This window comes from Schistocerca piceifrons, chromosome X (assembly GCF_021461385.2).
Source record: "Schistocerca piceifrons isolate TAMUIC-IGC-003096 chromosome X, iqSchPice1.1, whole genome shotgun sequence".
In the NCBI taxonomy this organism is placed as follows: Eukaryota; Metazoa; Arthropoda; class Insecta; order Orthoptera; family Acrididae; genus Schistocerca; species Schistocerca piceifrons.
The window spans coordinates 126,097,861-126,117,083 of record NC_060149.1 but is presented as its reverse complement, the minus strand read 5'-3'; positions in this window follow the sequence as shown (position 1 = coordinate 126,117,083).

The window sequence follows — 19,223 nt, the reverse complement described above, 5'->3', positions numbered from 1 at the left end:
CTCTGATACAGAACGCCTGTCTTGCACCGCAGACGTTAAATCCTAACTTTCCTTCCTTCTCTTGTACCGTGTACCTCTGGAGTTTGCTGTGAAGCTTTCGCGCTTGCTAAATGAACCTGTAACGAAACGTCCTCCTCTTGTTTACATCTTCTCTATTTTCTCCATCAACACTGTCTGGTTTGGATCCCAGACTGAGACGAAATATTAAAGTATTCGTCGAACGAGGGTTTTTTAAGCTACCCTCTTTGTGGGTGAACTACTTTTCCTGAGTAGTTTCCCAATGACTTTCAGTCTGGCAGCTGCCCTACCTGCAAATTAATTTTGTGTCGTCGTTCTACTTTAGGACGATCCGTATCCATATTCCTATATATTTTATGGAGATGACTGCTTCCAGTGATTGTTCTATAATAGTGTAATCATACAATGATGGGTCTTTATGCCTAATCATGCACAATACGTTACATTTGTTTATGATGAGGGTCAATTGCGAATCCCTGCACCAAGCGTCGATCCTCAGCAGGTCCTCTACATCTACATCTGCACAGATGCTCCCCAGCCCACGACAAGGTGCGTGGTGGAGGGTACCCTGTACCAATGCTTGTCATTTCCACTCCTCTTTCACTCGCAAATAGAGCGACGGAAAAACCACTATCTATATGCCTCCGAATGAGCCCTAATTTCTCGTATCTTATCTTCATGGTCCTTACGAACGATGTATGTTGGCGAGAGCAGAATCGTTCGGCAGTCAGTTTCAAATAGTGGTTCTCTAAATTTTCTTAATAGTGTTTCCCTAAAAGATCGCCGCCTTTCCTACAGGGATTCCCATTTGAGTTCCCGAAGCATCTCCGTAACACTTACGTTTTGTTCTAACCTATCGGTAGCAAATTGCTGAATTGCTTCGCTCTTTTCCTTCAATCCGACCTGGTACGGATCCGAAACACTTGAGCAGTAGTTTCCTAAATTTCTCCCAGTAAACCGAAGTCGACCATTTGCCTTCCCTACCATAGTTTTCACATGCTCGTTCCACCTCATATCGCTGTGCAACGTTAATACCAGATATTTAAACGACTTGACTGTGTCAAGCTGGACACTAGTAAGACTGTATCCGAACATTACAGGTTTGTTCTTCCTACTGACTCGCATTAACTTACATTTTCCCACATTTAGGGCTAGCTGCCATTCATCACGCCAATTGGAAATTCTGTCTAAGTCACTCACCTTCGACATCTTACCACGACATCATCAGCAAACAACCGTAGACTGCTGCCCACCCTGTGTGCCAAATCATTTATATATATAGAGAACAACAGCGATCCTGTCACACTTCCATGGGGCACTCCTGGCGATATCGTTGTCTCTGTGATGAACACTCACCGTCGAGGATAACATATTGGGTTCTATTATTTAAGAAGTCTTCGAGCCACTCATATTTCTGTGAACTTGTTCCATATGCTCGTACCTTCGTTAATAGCCTGCAACAGGGCACCGTGCCCAAAGCTTTCCGGAAATCTAGAAGTATGGAGTCTGCCTGTTGCCCTTCATCCATAGTTCTCAGTATATAATGTGAGCAAAGGACAAGCTGAGTTTAGCACGAACGATGCTTTCTAAAACCATGCTGATTCGTGAACATAAGCTGCTTAGCCTCAAGAAATTTTATTATATTCGAATTGAGAATGTGTTCAAGGATTCAACAGGAAACGGAAGTAAGGGATTTTGATCTGTAATTTTGCGGGTTCGATCATTTACCTTTCTTATATGCTGGAGTCACCTGCACTTTTTTCCAGTCACTTGGGACTTTGTGCTGGGCGAGAGATTCAAGATAAATACAAGCTAGGTAAGGGGCCAATGCCGTAGAGTACTCTTTGTAAAATCGAACTGGGATTCCATCCAGACCTGGTGATTTATTTGTTTTCAAATCTTTAAGTTGCTTCTCTACGCCAGGTATGCTTATTTCTATGTCGTCCGTAACGGAGTCTGTCCGATGGTCAAATGACGGTATATTTGTACGGTTCTCCAGCGTGAACGATTTCTTGAACATGAAATTTAAAACTTCGGTTTTCGTTTTGCTATCTTCAACTGCCACACTAGGCTGGTCAACAAGAGACTGAATGGAAGCCTTAGACTCACTTACCGATTTTACACAGGACCAGAATTTTGTAGGGTTCTCTGTCAGATCTTTTTGTGACGGTGGTAGTTGTATGCTTCGCGCATAGATATGTTCACAGACGCACGAATCTCTACTAACCTTCGCTTGTCGTCATTTGTGCGTCCCCCTTTTGAACCTAGAGTGCAACAGCCTCTGCGTCCTCAGCATTGTACGAATTTCGTTATTAAACCGTGGCGGGTCTTTGCCATCCTTTATCCACTTGCTAGGCATGTAGCTCTCCAGACCAAGATTTACAGTCTGGTTAAACTTTGCCCATAATTCCTCTACATCCATCTTACTGGTACTAAGAGATACAAATTCACTGTCTAAGTAAGATATGAATAACTGCTTATCTGCTCTGTCTAGCAAAAACACTCTCCTACCATTCTTGACTGATTTATTAACTTTCGTAATCATAGTTGCCATACTGACATTGTGATCGCTAATCCCTGTTTCTATACTGACATTGTCGGTAAGTTCAGGACTATTTGTAGCTACAAGGTCTAAGATATTTCCATTCCGTGTGGGCTGCCGACCTAGCTGCTCAGAGAATTTTCAGAGAACGTGTTCAAAAGTATTTCTTCCTACGTTTCGCTACAATTTTCTACCGTAGCGACTTCTCTGTATACAACAGCATCATCCGCGAAAAGCTCATGGAACTCCCGTCGTTACAACAAGGGCACTTATATATAATATGAAAAGTTATGGTCCTATAACACTCCATTTAGGTACGCCTGAATATAATTTTACGTCTAAAGATTTTTCTGCGTTGAGGTAGACATGATGCGACCTTCTTGCTAGAAAATCTTCATTTCAGTCACACAGCTAGTCTTATATTACGTACGCTCATATTTTATTCATTAGGTGGCAGTGTGGAATTGTAGCGAACGCCTCTCGGAAGACAAGGAACATTGCATCGACGTGGACGCCGGTATCTATTGCTTCCTGGGTCTCGTGGAATAACAGATCGTGTTTCATACAATCGTTGTTTCCAGAACTCATGTTGATGCCCACGGACATTTTCAGTTTCCAAATATATCATAATATGCCAGCATAAAAAACGTTCCTAAATTTTACAGCAGAACGACGCCAGATATATGTGTCCATAGTTATGTGCATCTGTTAGACAACCCCTCTTGAAAAAGAGAATGAGCTGCATTTTTTTCCAATTACCAGGAACGCTTCGCTCCTCCAGCGACCTACGGCACACTGCTGTTAGAAGAGGAGCAAGTTCTTTCGCATACTCTACGTACAATCGTTGTGGTATCCCATCAGGCAGGTTCAAATGGCTCTGAGCACTATGGGACTTAACATCGGAGGTCATCAGTCCCCTAGAACTTAGAACTACTTAAACCTAACTAACCTAAGGACATCAGACACATCCATGACCGAGGCAGGATTCGAGCCTGCGACCGTAGCGGTCCCGCGGTTCCAGACTGAAGCTCCTAGAACCGCTCGGTCACAACGGCCGGTATCAAATCAGGTCCAGTGGTCTTTCTCTTGATGAGCGATTTCAGTCCCTTTCCTTCCCCATGGTCACTCACTTGGATATCTGCAATTCTGACGTCCGTACGACGATTTGAAGAAAAAGCTACAGTGCGATCTTTCTCAGTGAAACAGTTTGGGAAAAAAGATGTTTAGTATTTCGACCGTTTCTATGCCATCCTCTGTTTCTATGCCATTATGGTCACAGAGTGCCTGGACGGATGGCTTCGACCAGTTTACTGATTTAACATAAGACTAAAACTTTTAGGATTTTCTGTCAAGTCGCTACATAGAATTTTACTTTCGAATTTGCTGAAAGCCTGGCACATGGCTCAATTTGGTTTCGTTCAGTATTTGTTTGTCTGTGAAGCTTTGGATACGTTCAAATTTGAAGTGAAGCAATCTTTGCTTTCATAGCAGCTTTCTAACACGACTGTCGAACCACGGTGGGTCTACCCTATCCCTCACAATTTTTTCTCGGCACGTGCCTGCCTAATGGGCATTGAACAATACTCTTGAACTTCGTCCATTGATGTTCAACATTTTCGATCCTAGATATGAATTTTTCATCTTGACCGCTCAGCTAATATAAAATTTGTTTTTGTCGCCCTTGATGAGTGGAAATTTTTTACATTCTTACTTTCAGCTGTAGTGAGTGATGCTGTAACTGCCTTAAGACCTGTATTCCCTGTTCTTCGCTGAGTCGATAAGTTAGCGGCTGTCGGTGATCAGAAGCTCTAATATTTTATTTTCACCATTAGATTCTCTGTTTGCCTGCTCTATATAATTTTCGGATAAGGTATTTAGAACAGTTTCACATGGTTCCCTGCCACTGTCACTGCTCCTCAGGCATGGGTTTTATAAAAGTATCCGAGAACCATATTTAATCCACCTTTAACACTTAATTTCCCCAAATGATGTCGCATGCGGAATCTGTGTTAACCTCACTAGATATTATCGTATTTTTACGGCTATAAACACGCTCTCACCACCGGCGTTCGATATATCTTTGCGATATACGTTGCAATCGGAATTTAGAATTACATTACTTTTCACATCTGGCTTCAGCCACTTTTCTATCCCTAGTACTTCATGAGCATGGTGAACAAATTCTTATATAGCACATTTACAATATTACTGCCAGAAGGCAAATCATAAATCGTAATGAAAATGTGTGACTCATCCGTGTATATCATGTTCCATCTATCTCCGCCTGGGTACCAAGAACTTGTAATCTTCTTCCCGATCACTTTACGTTCGTTTGATTAGCCTGATCCATTAACAAAGACAGAAGGGAAATAAAATGTTATTGTCGGGCAGTCTTTTTCCTTTAGACACGCCTAAAGCTTGAATTTCGCGAAGAAAAATGGGCGAACCAGCAAACAGACTTCATAAAACCGTACTGTACTATGCTGTAAGCAGGTCAACAAACATACAGATTATTATAAACCTACGTGCCCATTGACCAGTTTCTACGGCATCATATTACACAGTAATGAGAACCAAGCAATCGCTCATTCGCTCGAACATTGTATGGTTCGCTGTAGACGATAGGGTGTACATATGAAAACAGGGAAGCCCTAAAGGGTGGGGGAAAAAAACAATGTATAGTCGCAACAGCAATGCGCCAAGCGGAAAACATGCCCAATAACGGTACCAGCATTCTTTAACGATACGGCGTGGCGGCACGGTTTCGAAACTTGCCTAGCTCTGCTGCCTCGTGCACAACTCAGCGCTCGGCGAAGCGGAGCTGTTGGACAGGACTAATCCGTTAATGCGAGGGTAATGCCATGTTCTCTAGTACTACACAGCTAAAGATCTTTCTGCAAGCTGTAAGCTATCGCAGCGACAGATGATGCTCGAAGGAGAACTTATTTACGTGTCACACCAACAGCAACTTCTTCGGAAAAAAAGTATTAACAGTGGAGTCAGTAAGAACGATTTGCAAAGAACAAAAGTGGGCGTAGTAACGAAATCATAGAACTTGGCGGAGATCCAACAGGAAAAACAAAGACAGGGCCCGATCTAAGCAAAATAGTATAAAACAGTTTATGTCAATGTTCGAGAAACAGGGATAACAGATACTCGGGAACGTAATAAGACGAATGCAACAGCAAATATCTCGGCAGATGACCAAACGGTAGTGGTGTAGGAAGGAGAAAATAAAAATTCCTTGATTGGGTGGCGAGATAATAAAGGACTCCATTGGCGATTACATCTTCTAACAGGGCCGCAGGCTTTGCTCAGATAGCTCACGTGGTAAAAACATTGCTCATAAAAGATAAGGGTCTGAGATGGAGTCTCGATCTGGCTAACAGTTTTAATCTTTTGGAAGTTTCATTAAAGGACTCGTGAGTCGATGAATATCAGTATCACGACGTGAATAGACATGGGGAAATTTGGCTGGAATGTGCTTGTTTACAAAAGAACTGAATGAAGAGATAAACCATCTGTAGTAACCGCTTAGTTTTGTAAGCTGTGCATCGAATCTCTCTGCTGGTTTTTTTTCATTCATTCCCATGTGATTATAACAACAATTATGCATGGTACGCCATGAAATTGTGTGATAACCGAGAGTCGTTTATGAATGTAAACCACGCTTGTTTTGCAACAGTCACAATGAAAAAACAATGCACACGCAAAACTTCGGCGTTCATTACAAGTGCTGTATGATCCAGTAATTATTGTTTTCCATGTTTCTGTGATCAGTAGCATTATGATTCGTTCAGAGCTCCGTTGGTTACACATTATACTTGCCTCAAATGTAGATACAATAATGTAAATAAAATGACTGTAATGATTTGATTGAAAGTTGAAGAGTATCCTTTTTTATTTCCAGTCTCCTTACGAAAATCATGATTTTTCAGGATAAAGATTATGAAAATAATAAATGGATCATTAAATACTGACAATCTGCACCGTCATAATAAATTTGTTGTTAGAATTACGCGGGAACGAAAAAAAGAAGGGCTGGCAGGAAATTTCGATCCAAGGACCCCGCGCTTTTGAGACTAAGCTCTCACTCGCTCTGCTGCGAACTGTTTGAATACGTCGACCATACAAAGTATATAAGCATGCATAAAATTTTCAAACTCTATTTTTTCGAAAACCATTGAGAGTTGCGTCTTCCTGTTTACATTATGTTGAAGTCCTAGTCGTGTCTTCCACATGGTGTCAGTATGAATCAAATCGGTGAGGGGAGTTTCGTGGGCTGTTCAATGTTGGAAGTTCCCCTCGCCGATTTGATGCATATTGACAGTGTGTGTAGAACAGGACTGGAACTTCAACTTACGTAAACAGGAGGTCGCAACTCTCAACCGTTCCCGAGAAAATCGAGTATCAAACTTTTACGCGATCTTACATACTTCGTATGATCGCTAGTATTCAAGGATGCCCCAGAAGAGCGAGTAACCGCCTAGTTTTGTAAGCTGTTCATCGAATCTCGCTGCTGTTTCTTTTTTTTTCTTTTTCATTCCCACGTGATTCTAACAACAGATATGCGGGGTACGCAATGAAATTGTGTGATGACCGAGAGTTACTGTGAGCTGCGAGTTATTTCCGCAGCGGAGGTAACCACATCTCAGTACCATTACATCTGCGAATCGTTGCATTACTCTGTGTTTTGTGTTGTAATTTTTGACGATTGCCAGTTAGAGGCTTGTTCTCTGCTGGGAAGGTATTTGGCTCTGGTTCAAATGGCTCTGAGCACTATGCGACTTAACTGCTGAGGTCATCAGTCGCCTAGAACTTAGAACTAATTAAACCCAACTAACCTAATGGCATCACACACATCCATGCCCGAGGCAGGATTCGAACCTGCCACCGTAGCAGTCGCTCGGTTCCAGACTGTAGCGCCCAGAACCGCACGGCCACTCCGGCCGGCGGAAGATATTTACACAGAAGAACATGTAGTAAGTGAATAAACCGAATAAATCATAATTCCATTATTACTCTGTAACGAGCCACCGAAGGCCACGGATTCCTTGTACAAAAATATTCAGAAAATACCCTTGTTGCTTGAGCTTCAGGTTCACCCTGTGAGAACGTCAGCAGCGTCGACAAACCACCAGCCGGAAATTTACGGGTATTGCGTGAGCTCTCCGTAGACATCTGGTGCCACATTACTCCGGAAATCTACCGTCACTTGTCGAATCCGCGACACCAAAATTGCTGCTGTACTGGGTTCCAAAGGTGGACTAATACGCTATAATGCTAGTGCTAGTAACGTTATACAGGAAGATCAGAAACAGTTTGTAAAGCTTGTAAGGGTATTGAAGAATAGTTTGTGCTGTGAAATAATGTTAAAAAATAATTCCATACATTACACCGTTTCCAAGTTAGCAGATCAAGCCGCTGCGCGCGCAAATTCAAGCGTCCCGGCAGATACAATTAGTAAAGGTTTTTTTTTTAAATTACAGCTACCAGTCACAAACTTTGTCAACTATTGTATTACTTATTTATTTAACGACACGTTTCGGGGGTTAAACCTCGTCTTCAGGCTAAATGGCATTACAAAAACAACTTTACAATAAGGTCATACTGATGTTACATAGTCTTTTCGTAAATGTTGTGGTCATCCTGTGGAAGAAGAGAAAACTTAGTAAGAGGTGATGTCACTCTGTAAGCTGCACTGATGTTTGCACGAAAACGTTTTGTAATGGCCACTCTGTTTGTTCTTCTGCTGTGGCGGCTTTGTTGTGACCCATTGCGGTGTTTCCATATCCGTGACACTCTTTGTCACTGTTCATAAATTGTCACTAACATAGTACGAGATTTTAAACATGGCTGAAACAGCAACTGTTGAAATTCTTCACGATAAAGGATGACCACCAAAACAGTTGCAGGATAAAAATTTATTCAAATTCTTGACCAAGGTGTCGGTATATACAAATACACCTTCATCAGAAGCCTTTGGCACAATTGTTTTTTAATCTCCATTGCATGATGTAATTTTAATAAGTAACTAAACGATTTTGTGCCTGTATTACTCTGGTAATTTCACTGTTACTTAAGTTTTAGTGTTTCTCATTTCCGATGCTAAGGTTTTTCTAATGAAAGTGTCTTCCTGTTCAGGATTTTTTACTTCTGATGAAGGTATATTTATATACACCGAAACCTTGGTCAAGAATTTTAATAAATTTTTATCCTGCAAATGTTTTGGCTGTCAGCCTTTATCGTGAAGACTAACATAGTAGTAACTTGGAGGAAACACTATCACAAACAGTTCTGTAGTGCAGTGAACATGAAGGCGGTCGAAATACAGCTGGTTTCGATTTGACTATCGATTTGTCGATCTATGTGGTGTCAGATGTTTACATGTCCTCTGCACGTCTTGTTATCGTATTATACGTCAGCCTACATCTGTAATAAAGTAACAAGCCGTGCAGAAGACATGTAAGCGTCTGATACCACATATATCGACAAATCGATAGTCAAATCGAAACCAGCTGTATTTCGATCGCCATCTTGTCCAGTGCACTACAGAACTGTTTGTGATACTGTTTCCTCCAAGTTACTACTATGTTAGTGACAATTTATGAACAGTGACCAAGAGAGCCACGGAAATGGAAACACCGCAATGGGTCACAACAAGACTGCCACGCCATAAGAACAAAGTGTGTGACCATTACAAAACATTTACGTGCAAACATCAATCCAGCTTCCAAAGTGACATCGCCTATTACTAAGTTTTCTCTTCTTCCACAGGATGAACACAACAGTTACGAAAAGACTATGTAACATCAGTATGACCTTATTGTAAAGTTGTTTTTGTAATGCCATTTGGCCTGAAGATGAGGTTTAACCCTCGAAACATGTCGCTAAATAAATAAGTAATACAATAGTTAACAAGGTTTGTGACTGGTAGCGGTAATTTAAAAAAACCTTTACATATTTCGTGAGACAGTCACGGTCGAAAAATAGTCAAAATGACTTCGAATAGTCAATAAGATACTATTAGTGTCAGCTGTTTTCATAGCGTAGGTGATAGCGCACGAGATTACACAGCCTTTAGCTAGGTTTCAGTCCTTACTACCGTCCGATGTCTAATATATCGCTCTCTTGTTTAAGGAACTAAATGAAGGACACGTTTGGCGACACACTCTGGAGCGCCGCTTGAAGTGGCGTGCGCAGTGGCCTGATTGACTAACTTCAAAGCTGATTAACTCGGAAGCGGCGCAACGTATCGAATTTTTTCTTAACGATAGTTTCTCAGCAAAACCTACCTTGCAATACCCTTATAAGCATAAATGTTTATTTAACACTACAACAGTGAAGCCATAGTCTCATTACATAAATTTTTTTCTTTAAAAAGGGGGTTCCATTACTGGTTTCAACGAACTACGTCCGTCATTTTCAAATGTAAAACATCAGTTGGAGAATATATAATGGGAATTATGACCATAAATCTTACAAAAATTGCGAGAAGTAATGGGACCAGGCAACCGAGGCAATGGTAGCACAACCAAGTCACTACAAATTATACTTATGCTTGCCCAAACGTTCATTCCATGTTCTAATCTAATGTAGAATAGATAAAAGCTACAGCAGGGCAAAAATAGCCAAGAATTCTTGCAAAGTGTCGTGCTGTGACACAACTATCGTATGACTCATATAAATTCACAAGTCTTAAGTGCATCAAACACAGCAAGCTTCCTTATGGAATACAGTATGTAATTTTACTATGTTCCGGAAATGGTTCAAATGGCTCTGAGCACTATGGGATTTAACTTACAAGGTCATCAGTCCCCTAGAACTTAGAACTACTTAAACCTAACTAACCTAAGGACATCACACACATCCATGCCCGAGGCAGGATTCGAACCTGCGACCGTAGTGGTCGCGCTGTCCCAGACCGTAGCGCCTAGAACCACTCGGCCACTCCGGTTGGCGTTCCGGAAAAATAATCTCAAAACACACTGTTCTTTCATATATGAATGACATACTCTACATGAAAGTAAAGTGTGTTTTGAGACTCTTTTTTAGAAACAGAAAAATTATGTGCTGCATTCCATATGAAAGCTTGCTGTGCTTGATACACTTACGACTTGTGAATTTATATGAGCCATACGATCGTTGTGTCACAGCAGGACACATTGCAAGAATTCTGGGCCGTTTTTACCCTGCTGTAGTTTTTGTCTATTCTACATTAGGGCATGGAAAGATCGTTTGGGCAAGCATGGGCATAACTTGTAGTGACTTGGTTGTGCCACCATTGCCTCGGTTGCCTGGTTCCATTATTTCTCGCAGTTTTTGCAAGATTTATGGTCATAATTCCCATTATATGTTCTCCAACTGATGTTCTACATTTGAAAATGACGGACGTAGTTCGTTGAAACCGGCAATGGAACCCCTTTTTTTAAAGAAAAAAATTATTTAATGTGACTATGGCTTCACTGTTGTAGTGTCAAATAAACATTTGAGTTATACTTTGGTCACATTCCTTATGACAATTATGTCGGAATATAGAACCCTTAAAAGCATCTCAGACTCTGTCCACCGTGTATAGTAACAGACTGGGATTTACAGTCACAGCTATAAACCACTCACAATTTACCCACATGGGTATGACCGACTAAAGACATTTTTTGCGGAATGTTAACACATTCTTTCACAAAGTTGACTATACAGATGTAGGAAGATGAAGGAATATAGTTCTCGGACCTTTTAGACCAGCTGAAACCTAGCAGCTCCTTACGAAGTGACTTCTATTATTTACAGAAACCGACACAAATAAACATTTACATACAAAATGTATTTTCAGTTGTCATCATTTGTCATAGAGAAGCAGCGTTTGAAGACCACCGTGGTCCATAAAGTATTCGCCTCTCGGCTCAAGGGGGCGATCCAGCGAAAATTCATCGGCCCCATCAGTTTTCGTGAATAATGGATTATGAGCCACCACTGCGAACGTGTGAACGTGTTACCCAACCGGTTACAGCATAGCAAGGAAGGCAGCCAGAGCCAAGGAAACAGTAGGTGAATGCCAACTTACTTCACGATGCGCAGCCTCAGTGAAACTCAAGGTTGTCACATGGGTGTGATATGTATTTGTCCAAGTGAAAAAAACCAATAGCCATTTCATAACGCGCAATGAAAATCAGAGATTGCTGTATTTAATACCGTTATAAAATTTAAAACACGCCACTGGAACAGCTGAAGCTGAGCTAAGAGAATTGACATTGTACTCGTCCTAGATAAAGTTCATTTTGCAATATTGTTACGAATGCTGTCAGACTGTGCAACCTACGGCTACATGTTTACGCTGTAAATCACAGTTATGTGTTTGGCACATGATTCACTTACCTACTTTCAGACCTTCTTACAGCCAGACCAATATACTTAACATGTCTTTGTTGCAGAATTCTTGAACATATTCTCATTTAGAATATAATAAATTTCTTGGAGACGGGAAAGCTTCTGTTCACAAGCCAACATGGATTTAGAAAGCATCACTCGTGCGAACCTCAACTTGCCCTTTTCTCGCACGATTTCCTGCAAACCAACGATGAAGAGCAACAGGCAGATTCCATATTCCTAGATTTCCGGAAAGCATTTGACACGGTGCCCCACTGCAGACTGTTAACGATGATATGAGCATATGGCTTAGGCTCCCAGATATGTGAGTGACTCGAAGAGTTCTTAAGTACCAAAACAAAGTACGTTGTCCTCGACGGCGAGTGTTTATCAGAGACAGGGGTGGTGTCAGGAGTGCCCCAGAGAAGTGTGATAGGACCGCTATTATTCTCTACCTACATAAATCATCTGACGGACAGGGTAATCAGCAATCTACGAGTGTTTTATGATGACACTGTGGTGTACAGGAAGGTGTCGTCTTTGAGTAATTATAGAAGTAAACAGAATAACGTTGACGAAATTTCTAGTTGGTGTGACGAATGGCAGCTTGCTATAAGTGTAGAAAAATGTAAGTTAATATAGATAAGTAGGAAAAATAATCCTGTAGTGTTCTAATAAGGCATTAATAGCGTGCTGTGTGACACATTCGCGTCGATTAAATATCTACGCGTAATGTTCCAAAGTGATATGAAATGGAACGAGCACCCAGCGACGATTGTAGGGAATGCGAGTGGTTGAGTTCGGTTTATTGGGAGAATTTGAGTACGGTGTGGTTCGTCTGTAAACGAGACCACGTATAGAACACTAGTACGACCCATTCTTGGGCACTGCACGCATGTTTGTAATTCCCACTAAGTCGCATTACAGAAAGACATCGAAGCAATTCAGACGCAGGTTGCTAGATTTGTTATCGGCAGATTTGATTAACATACGAGTATTTCAGAGATGCTTCGTGAACTGAAATGGGAATGCCTGGAGAGAAGACGTTCTTTTCGAGCCACTGTTGAGAAAATTTAAAGACCGGCATTTGAAGGTGACTGCATGACGATTCTGTTGCCATTAACGTAAATTTCGCATAAGGACTACGAACCACACGGCGGGTTGCGGAGTATATATGTGGATATAGATGTAGATTTCTCAACCATTCCACTCTCGAATGGTATTTGGGAGAAATGAATCCCAAATATTTCCATGCAAGCTTGATTTCTCTTATTTAATCACGATGGTGGTTATTCCCAAAGTATGTGGGAGTCAACAGAATGTTTCATAATTCGGAGGAGAAAGTTCACGTACTGTTTGTGATAGTACAAAATGAGCTGACCTTTTCTACAGGAAAAAATTATGTATGTGTTAGAATTCGAGAATATACCGTCTTTGTATTTATCGAAAAACTGACTGAAAAAATAGGTGATTTTAATTTAATTTTTAAGTTAAAAAATTAGATTAGATACTATGAGAACTGTACCAAACAAATACTAAGAAATATTTGTTTTCTGTGTGTAAGTGCATATGCATAAATCAACAAGAAATTTAAGCTTGTTTTCTTATTCGCTCCCCCCTCCTTTCCTCCCCCTGAAAAAAATCAGAAGTATTGAAGTATCTCATTTTTGTGTATCTTTGGAATACTACTGTGAAAAACTAGGCAAAGCTTAGTAGTTGAATGTACAACAACCCTCGTTTCTAAGAAGCAGTCGACAGTGAGTAGATGAAGCATTAAGTTCCCTGATTGTTAGCTATACGAAAGGCAATCTGTATGCCGTAGATACAGAAAAGATGTAATGGTAACAATGACTGAAATTGGAATCTAGATGTTATAGACAATTATGGCTATGAAAATGTAATTGTAACATGGTGGTTATGGATGTGAAAGTGATGCAATCGATGTCTGAAGAAAATGTACTGAAAAACTTTCATAATATATTATGAACTACAAATCTCAGTGTTTTTCTTGTGATCTATACCTGGAATGCCCATTTCAACCTTCGTAGCAGACAGAATATTCCAGCTCCTTCATTCGTGTATAAAATTACCCTGATTATATCACATATAGCTTTCAGAGAGTGCTTGCACAAAAAGTTGTCTGCATGCTGACAAGCGAAGTGTATTCCTGTTCCAACCTGTAAGGCAGATAATTGGGCCATTTCCATCACCACTGGATGAGAATGATTTTATGCCCTGATCAGCCTTATCATAGCAAGCTCTCTGACAGTTGTTTTAATTTTATGGCAGTAAAATACTGAGCTGTGATAGCTAGGGTAACACAAATGACTCAGAAGTTCTCTGATTGACTTGTTTCCAAGAAAGGGACGTGGGTTAAGAAGGAGTTGAAGAGTATGATTGAAAAGTAAAATACTGAGCTCTGATTGGGAGTGCTCAGTATGTATGTGTTGGCTTAGAAGCTGTCTGTTTGGTCTATTTTCAAGAAAGGGTTACAGATAAGGACAAGGGAAAGGTATGGCTTGGGAGTGGGGAGAAAGGGGGAGGTAAATGAAGAGAGAGGGATGAGGGAAAGGGGTGGGCATGGGGGCACGGAGAGGAGGAGGGAAGGGTAGGGGTATTGGTGGGGAAAAGGAGTGGCAGGGGATGGAGATAGGAGGGAGAGCGATGGGGTTATGGTTACTGAAGGGGTGGGGTACAGAGGATGGAAGGCCTTCATAAAAGGTCATAGGTCAAGTATCAGATCTGATCTGGAAGTGGCAATGTATTCCTGATGAGCACTACTCGAAGCAGTCTTTCTGCATCTACATCTATACAACGCAAGCCAACTTGCAGTGTGTGGTAGAGAGTACTTTGTGTAGGGTAAGTCCAGGAGAGTTCGGTCACATTCTTCTTTAGTATAAAATTTGTGTGTTCTAATTTTTTTTACTTCTAGCAGCATGTCTCTTATGGCGTGTCGTATAAACCTAAATACGAGGGTTATTCCAAAAGTAAGGTCCGATTGATTGCCAAATTGAAACCACAGTGAACATCAGAAATGTTTTACTTGTAACAATTAGCTACACCTTTCAGCTACTTCTCTACGTAGTCGCCGTTCTGACTTAGACTTTTATCATAGCGTTGTACCAACTTTTCAATAGCCTCATCATAGAAGGCTGCCGCCAGTGCTTTCCGCCAATTCTCCACGCTGGCCTACACCTCGTTGTCTGTGTCAAAATGTTGTCGTCAAAGACAGCGGTTCATGTGACCAGAGATGAAACTCAGGGGGAGACAATTGCGGACTGTATTGTGGGTAATCTAACATTTCCATTTGAAAACGATGCAGGAGCATCTTCATTGCCCCTGCAGAATGCGGCTGAGAATTGTCGTGAAGACGAAACAGCACGACAGTTATGTAATGTTGGCTGCATAGCTTCAGGCGAAATTTCTCACCAGGCCCTCGTACTTGGCGGCAGACACTATTTTCTAGACGTCTTTACGCACTCACTGCGAGCTCAGAAATGAGAAGAGCGACGTGATGCTAACTGGGGTTATACTAGAGACACTACCCAACACATCTGTGCAAAGCTTTATCGGATTTTCATAGTCGTTTCCATTTCGCGACCGATCGGACCTTACTTTTGGAATAACCCTCGTACAATATATTATTACGGCATTGCCAGTTAAAATACAAGAGATATGATACAATGAAAATATACATGAGTGGTCCATCTCATCCACAGGTGAATGGGTGATCTGCAATAGTGTACTGGGAGAGATAGACAATATAAGGATGGCTATGCATGGAGAGAAGAGCCAATCAAAATTTCATATTTTTGCGATGACTACAGAATTATACTATTAAGTATTTTAGCCCAAAACAATTTTATAAGTTTATTATAAACCTTGAGTGAACATTTTTGAGTGAACATTGACTTTTCTAATGAGTTGCTGGGTTTGTTCAAGCATTACTCTGTGGAAGTAACCATAGCAGTTAGGCTTATTACCAAATGTTGACCATCGTGAACAGACAAAACACTGAATCCAATCGTAATTTTTATTAGTTTTGTAATAGATTTCATCACAGCCAACACATTCATCTGTATCTCATTCATCAAAGTTATTTCCGTAATCCACCGCAACGTCTGCGTCTGATGAACACTGTGAACTACTTGTAGTATTTTTCTCATTGAGCTTATTCAGTCTGTTTTTCTCTTCACTATTATTTCTCTTTGATGATCTTTATATACTTTTTCTGTTTCCCTTCTTTTCTTATACCTCTTGTTCTTTACAGTTTCAATATTTTCAGCAGAGTTTAGTCCTCTCGATACATCTACTACGTTCCTCTTAAAATCCATGGCTTTATCAATTGTAGAAACAGGTGATATTTATTCCAAAAGATTTGTCTGTTTTGGTTTGGAGTAATTAGTTTTGAGGTGGTAATCTTGAAAGTTTCAGGTTTAGTAGGAGTGGAGTCTCAGGTCGTATCAGTGAAGGAATTTGACTTGTTCAGATAGCTCTGCTCTTTTGCTGTTCTTGTAATCAGTAGGTCTTTTGACGAGCTTTGAAGTGGGTGGTTGGTCTGTATAGAAGTTTCTAATTTGTTGATTGTTGCACATGCCTTGAAGGTAAATTTAATTGTAGTCCATCTGGCCCACATCAAAAAAAGTAGTCTATCTCTCCCTATTGTCTGGGAGGGATGGACCAACCCGGCTTCTGTCTGTAGGCGGCGAACTCGGTGGGTATTTTAGGTTACTTTCATGCCTACACATACGTCAAGCTCGAAGTAAAAAAACTGCATCAGTTTTGTGGGAACTAAGCCATAACACTAAAATTATGCAAGTACTCAATAAAACACTACGGCTTATCAAAACAGAGAATGTAATTTTTCTGCAGAACTAACATGAAAATGACAGCAACACTTTTGCACCTTCACAAAAGATCTTCCTTGCAAGGAGCAGGGAGCTGCTCTCCGGCGTCACATTTGTGAAATATGCCACTGGTCTCGCTCACCTAGTGCTTCAACTCTCCCAGACTTACCCCGTCATTGTCATTTCCACCCATTCCTGTTCTAGTTGCCCATTAGTTCGCGGGAAAAACGAATGCCGGTTAGCCTCCATGTGGGCTCGAATCTCTCTGCTTGTATAGTATGCTTTACTTGTGATAAATGTTTTGGTGCCTTTTGAAACAGATGTATTTTTAGTAACCTTTTTCATCTTCTTGGGCTACACTGAAGAGCCAAAGAAACTGGTACCCCTGCCTAATATCGTGTAGGGCCACCACGAGCACGCAGAAGTGCCGCAACACGACGTGACATGGACTCGACTAATGTCTGAAGTAGTGCTTGGGGGACCTGACACCATGAATCCGGCAGGGCTGTCCATAAATGCTTAAGAGTACGAGGACTGGAGATCTCTTCTGAATAGGACGTTGAAAGGCATCCCAGATATGCTCAATAATGTTCATGTCTGGAGAGTTTGGTGGCCAGCGATAGTGTTTAAACTTAGAAGAGTGCTCCTGGAACCACTCTGTAGCTATTCTGGACGTGTGGGGTGTCGCATTGTCTTTCTGGTATTGCCCAAGTCCGTCAAAATGGATGCAGGTGATCACACAGGCTGCTTACGTACGCATCGCCTCAGAGTCGTATCTAGACTATCAAGCGTCCCATATCACCTCAACTGTCCTGCTGATATGCAGGGTCCATGGATTCATGAGGTTGTCTCCATACCCGTACACGTCCATCCGCTCTATAAAACTTGAAACGAGACTCGTCCGATCAGGCAACATGTTTCCACCCATCAAAAGTCCAATGTCGTTGTTGACCGGTCCAGTCGAGGCGCAAGTCTTTGTGTCACGCAGTCGTGAAGGGTACACAAGTGAGCCTTCGACTCCGAAAGCCCATATCTATGATATTTCGTTGAATAGTTCGCACGCTTACACTAGCTGATGGCCCAGCATTGAAATCTGCAGTAATTTGCGGATGGGTTGCATTTCTGTCACGTTGAACGATTCTCTTGAGTCGTAGTTGGTGGCGTAAGAACGGGATTCCGGCCTCGGCGATGTGGGAGATTTGATGTTTTACTGGATTCCTGATATTCACGGTACACTCGTGAAAAGATCGTACGGGAAAATTCCCACTTCATAGCTACCTCTGAGGTGCTGTGTCCTATCGCTCGTGCGCCGACTATAACACCACGTTCAAGCTCATTTAAATCTTGAAAACCAATCTAACAACTGTGTCAGACACTTGTCTTACATAGGCGTTGCCGACCGCAGCGCCGTATTCTGTCTGCTTACATACCTCTGTATTCGAATACGCATGCCTATACCAGTTTCTTTGTCGCTTCAGCGTATAATTTCATTATCTGATACCGAGCGAAGTGGCACAGTGTTTCGCTCACTGGTGTCGCCTTCGGGAGGATGACGGTTCAAATCCACGTCCCGTGTTTTACCTAAATCGTTTCATGCAAATGCCAGGATGGTTCTTTTGAAAGGGCACAGCCGACTTCCTTCCCCATCCTTCCCTAATCCAATGGGACCGATGACCTCGCTGTTTGGTCCCGTCCCCTGAATCCACCAACCAAACAACCAACCAATCAACCAACTAACCACTGTCTGATAGAATATGCTGCTCTGAGTTTTTCGTTTGTTTTTCCTCGGTAAATGAAAGTCCAAAGTATATCTAATTGCATGTTTAAATGAGGAACTGTTGTTGGAATAGCACGTTTTCACTTATTTGCGCAACAGATTGGTAGATGCACTTACTCTGTGCAGTAAGTAAACCCATTTTTTAAAATAGCTCTTGTCAATGAGCCCGACTACTGCTTCTCCTTATTCTTCTTACGGCTCTTTTCTGTAGTTTAAAAACTATGTCAACCTATTGTGCCCTCGAACACCAGAAACGAATCCCATGCTAAGAATAGAGTGCATGTAGGCACAGTATGTCACCACAAGACATTGACTGTTACAATTTGATGCTAAAACCCTAAGCGCATAACATACTGAGTTCATCTTTTTTGTCATTATCTTTGTGTGCTAATTACATGCTTGCTGATAGTCAATTTTCATATCTGAAAGCTTTGTGTTTGTTGCAAAATCTATGGATTTATCATCTATGCTTAATGCCACGCAGTTGTTTTCTGTCTTCATACTGAAGAGCATACTGTTTGTTTTTTTTATGTTCAGTCTTAATTTGCCGGCCGGTGTTGCCGAGCGACTCTAGGCGTTTCAGTCTGGAACCGCGCGACCGCTGCGATCACCGGTTTGAATCTTGTCTCGGGCATGGATGTGTGTGATGTCCTTAGGTTAGTTAGATTTATGT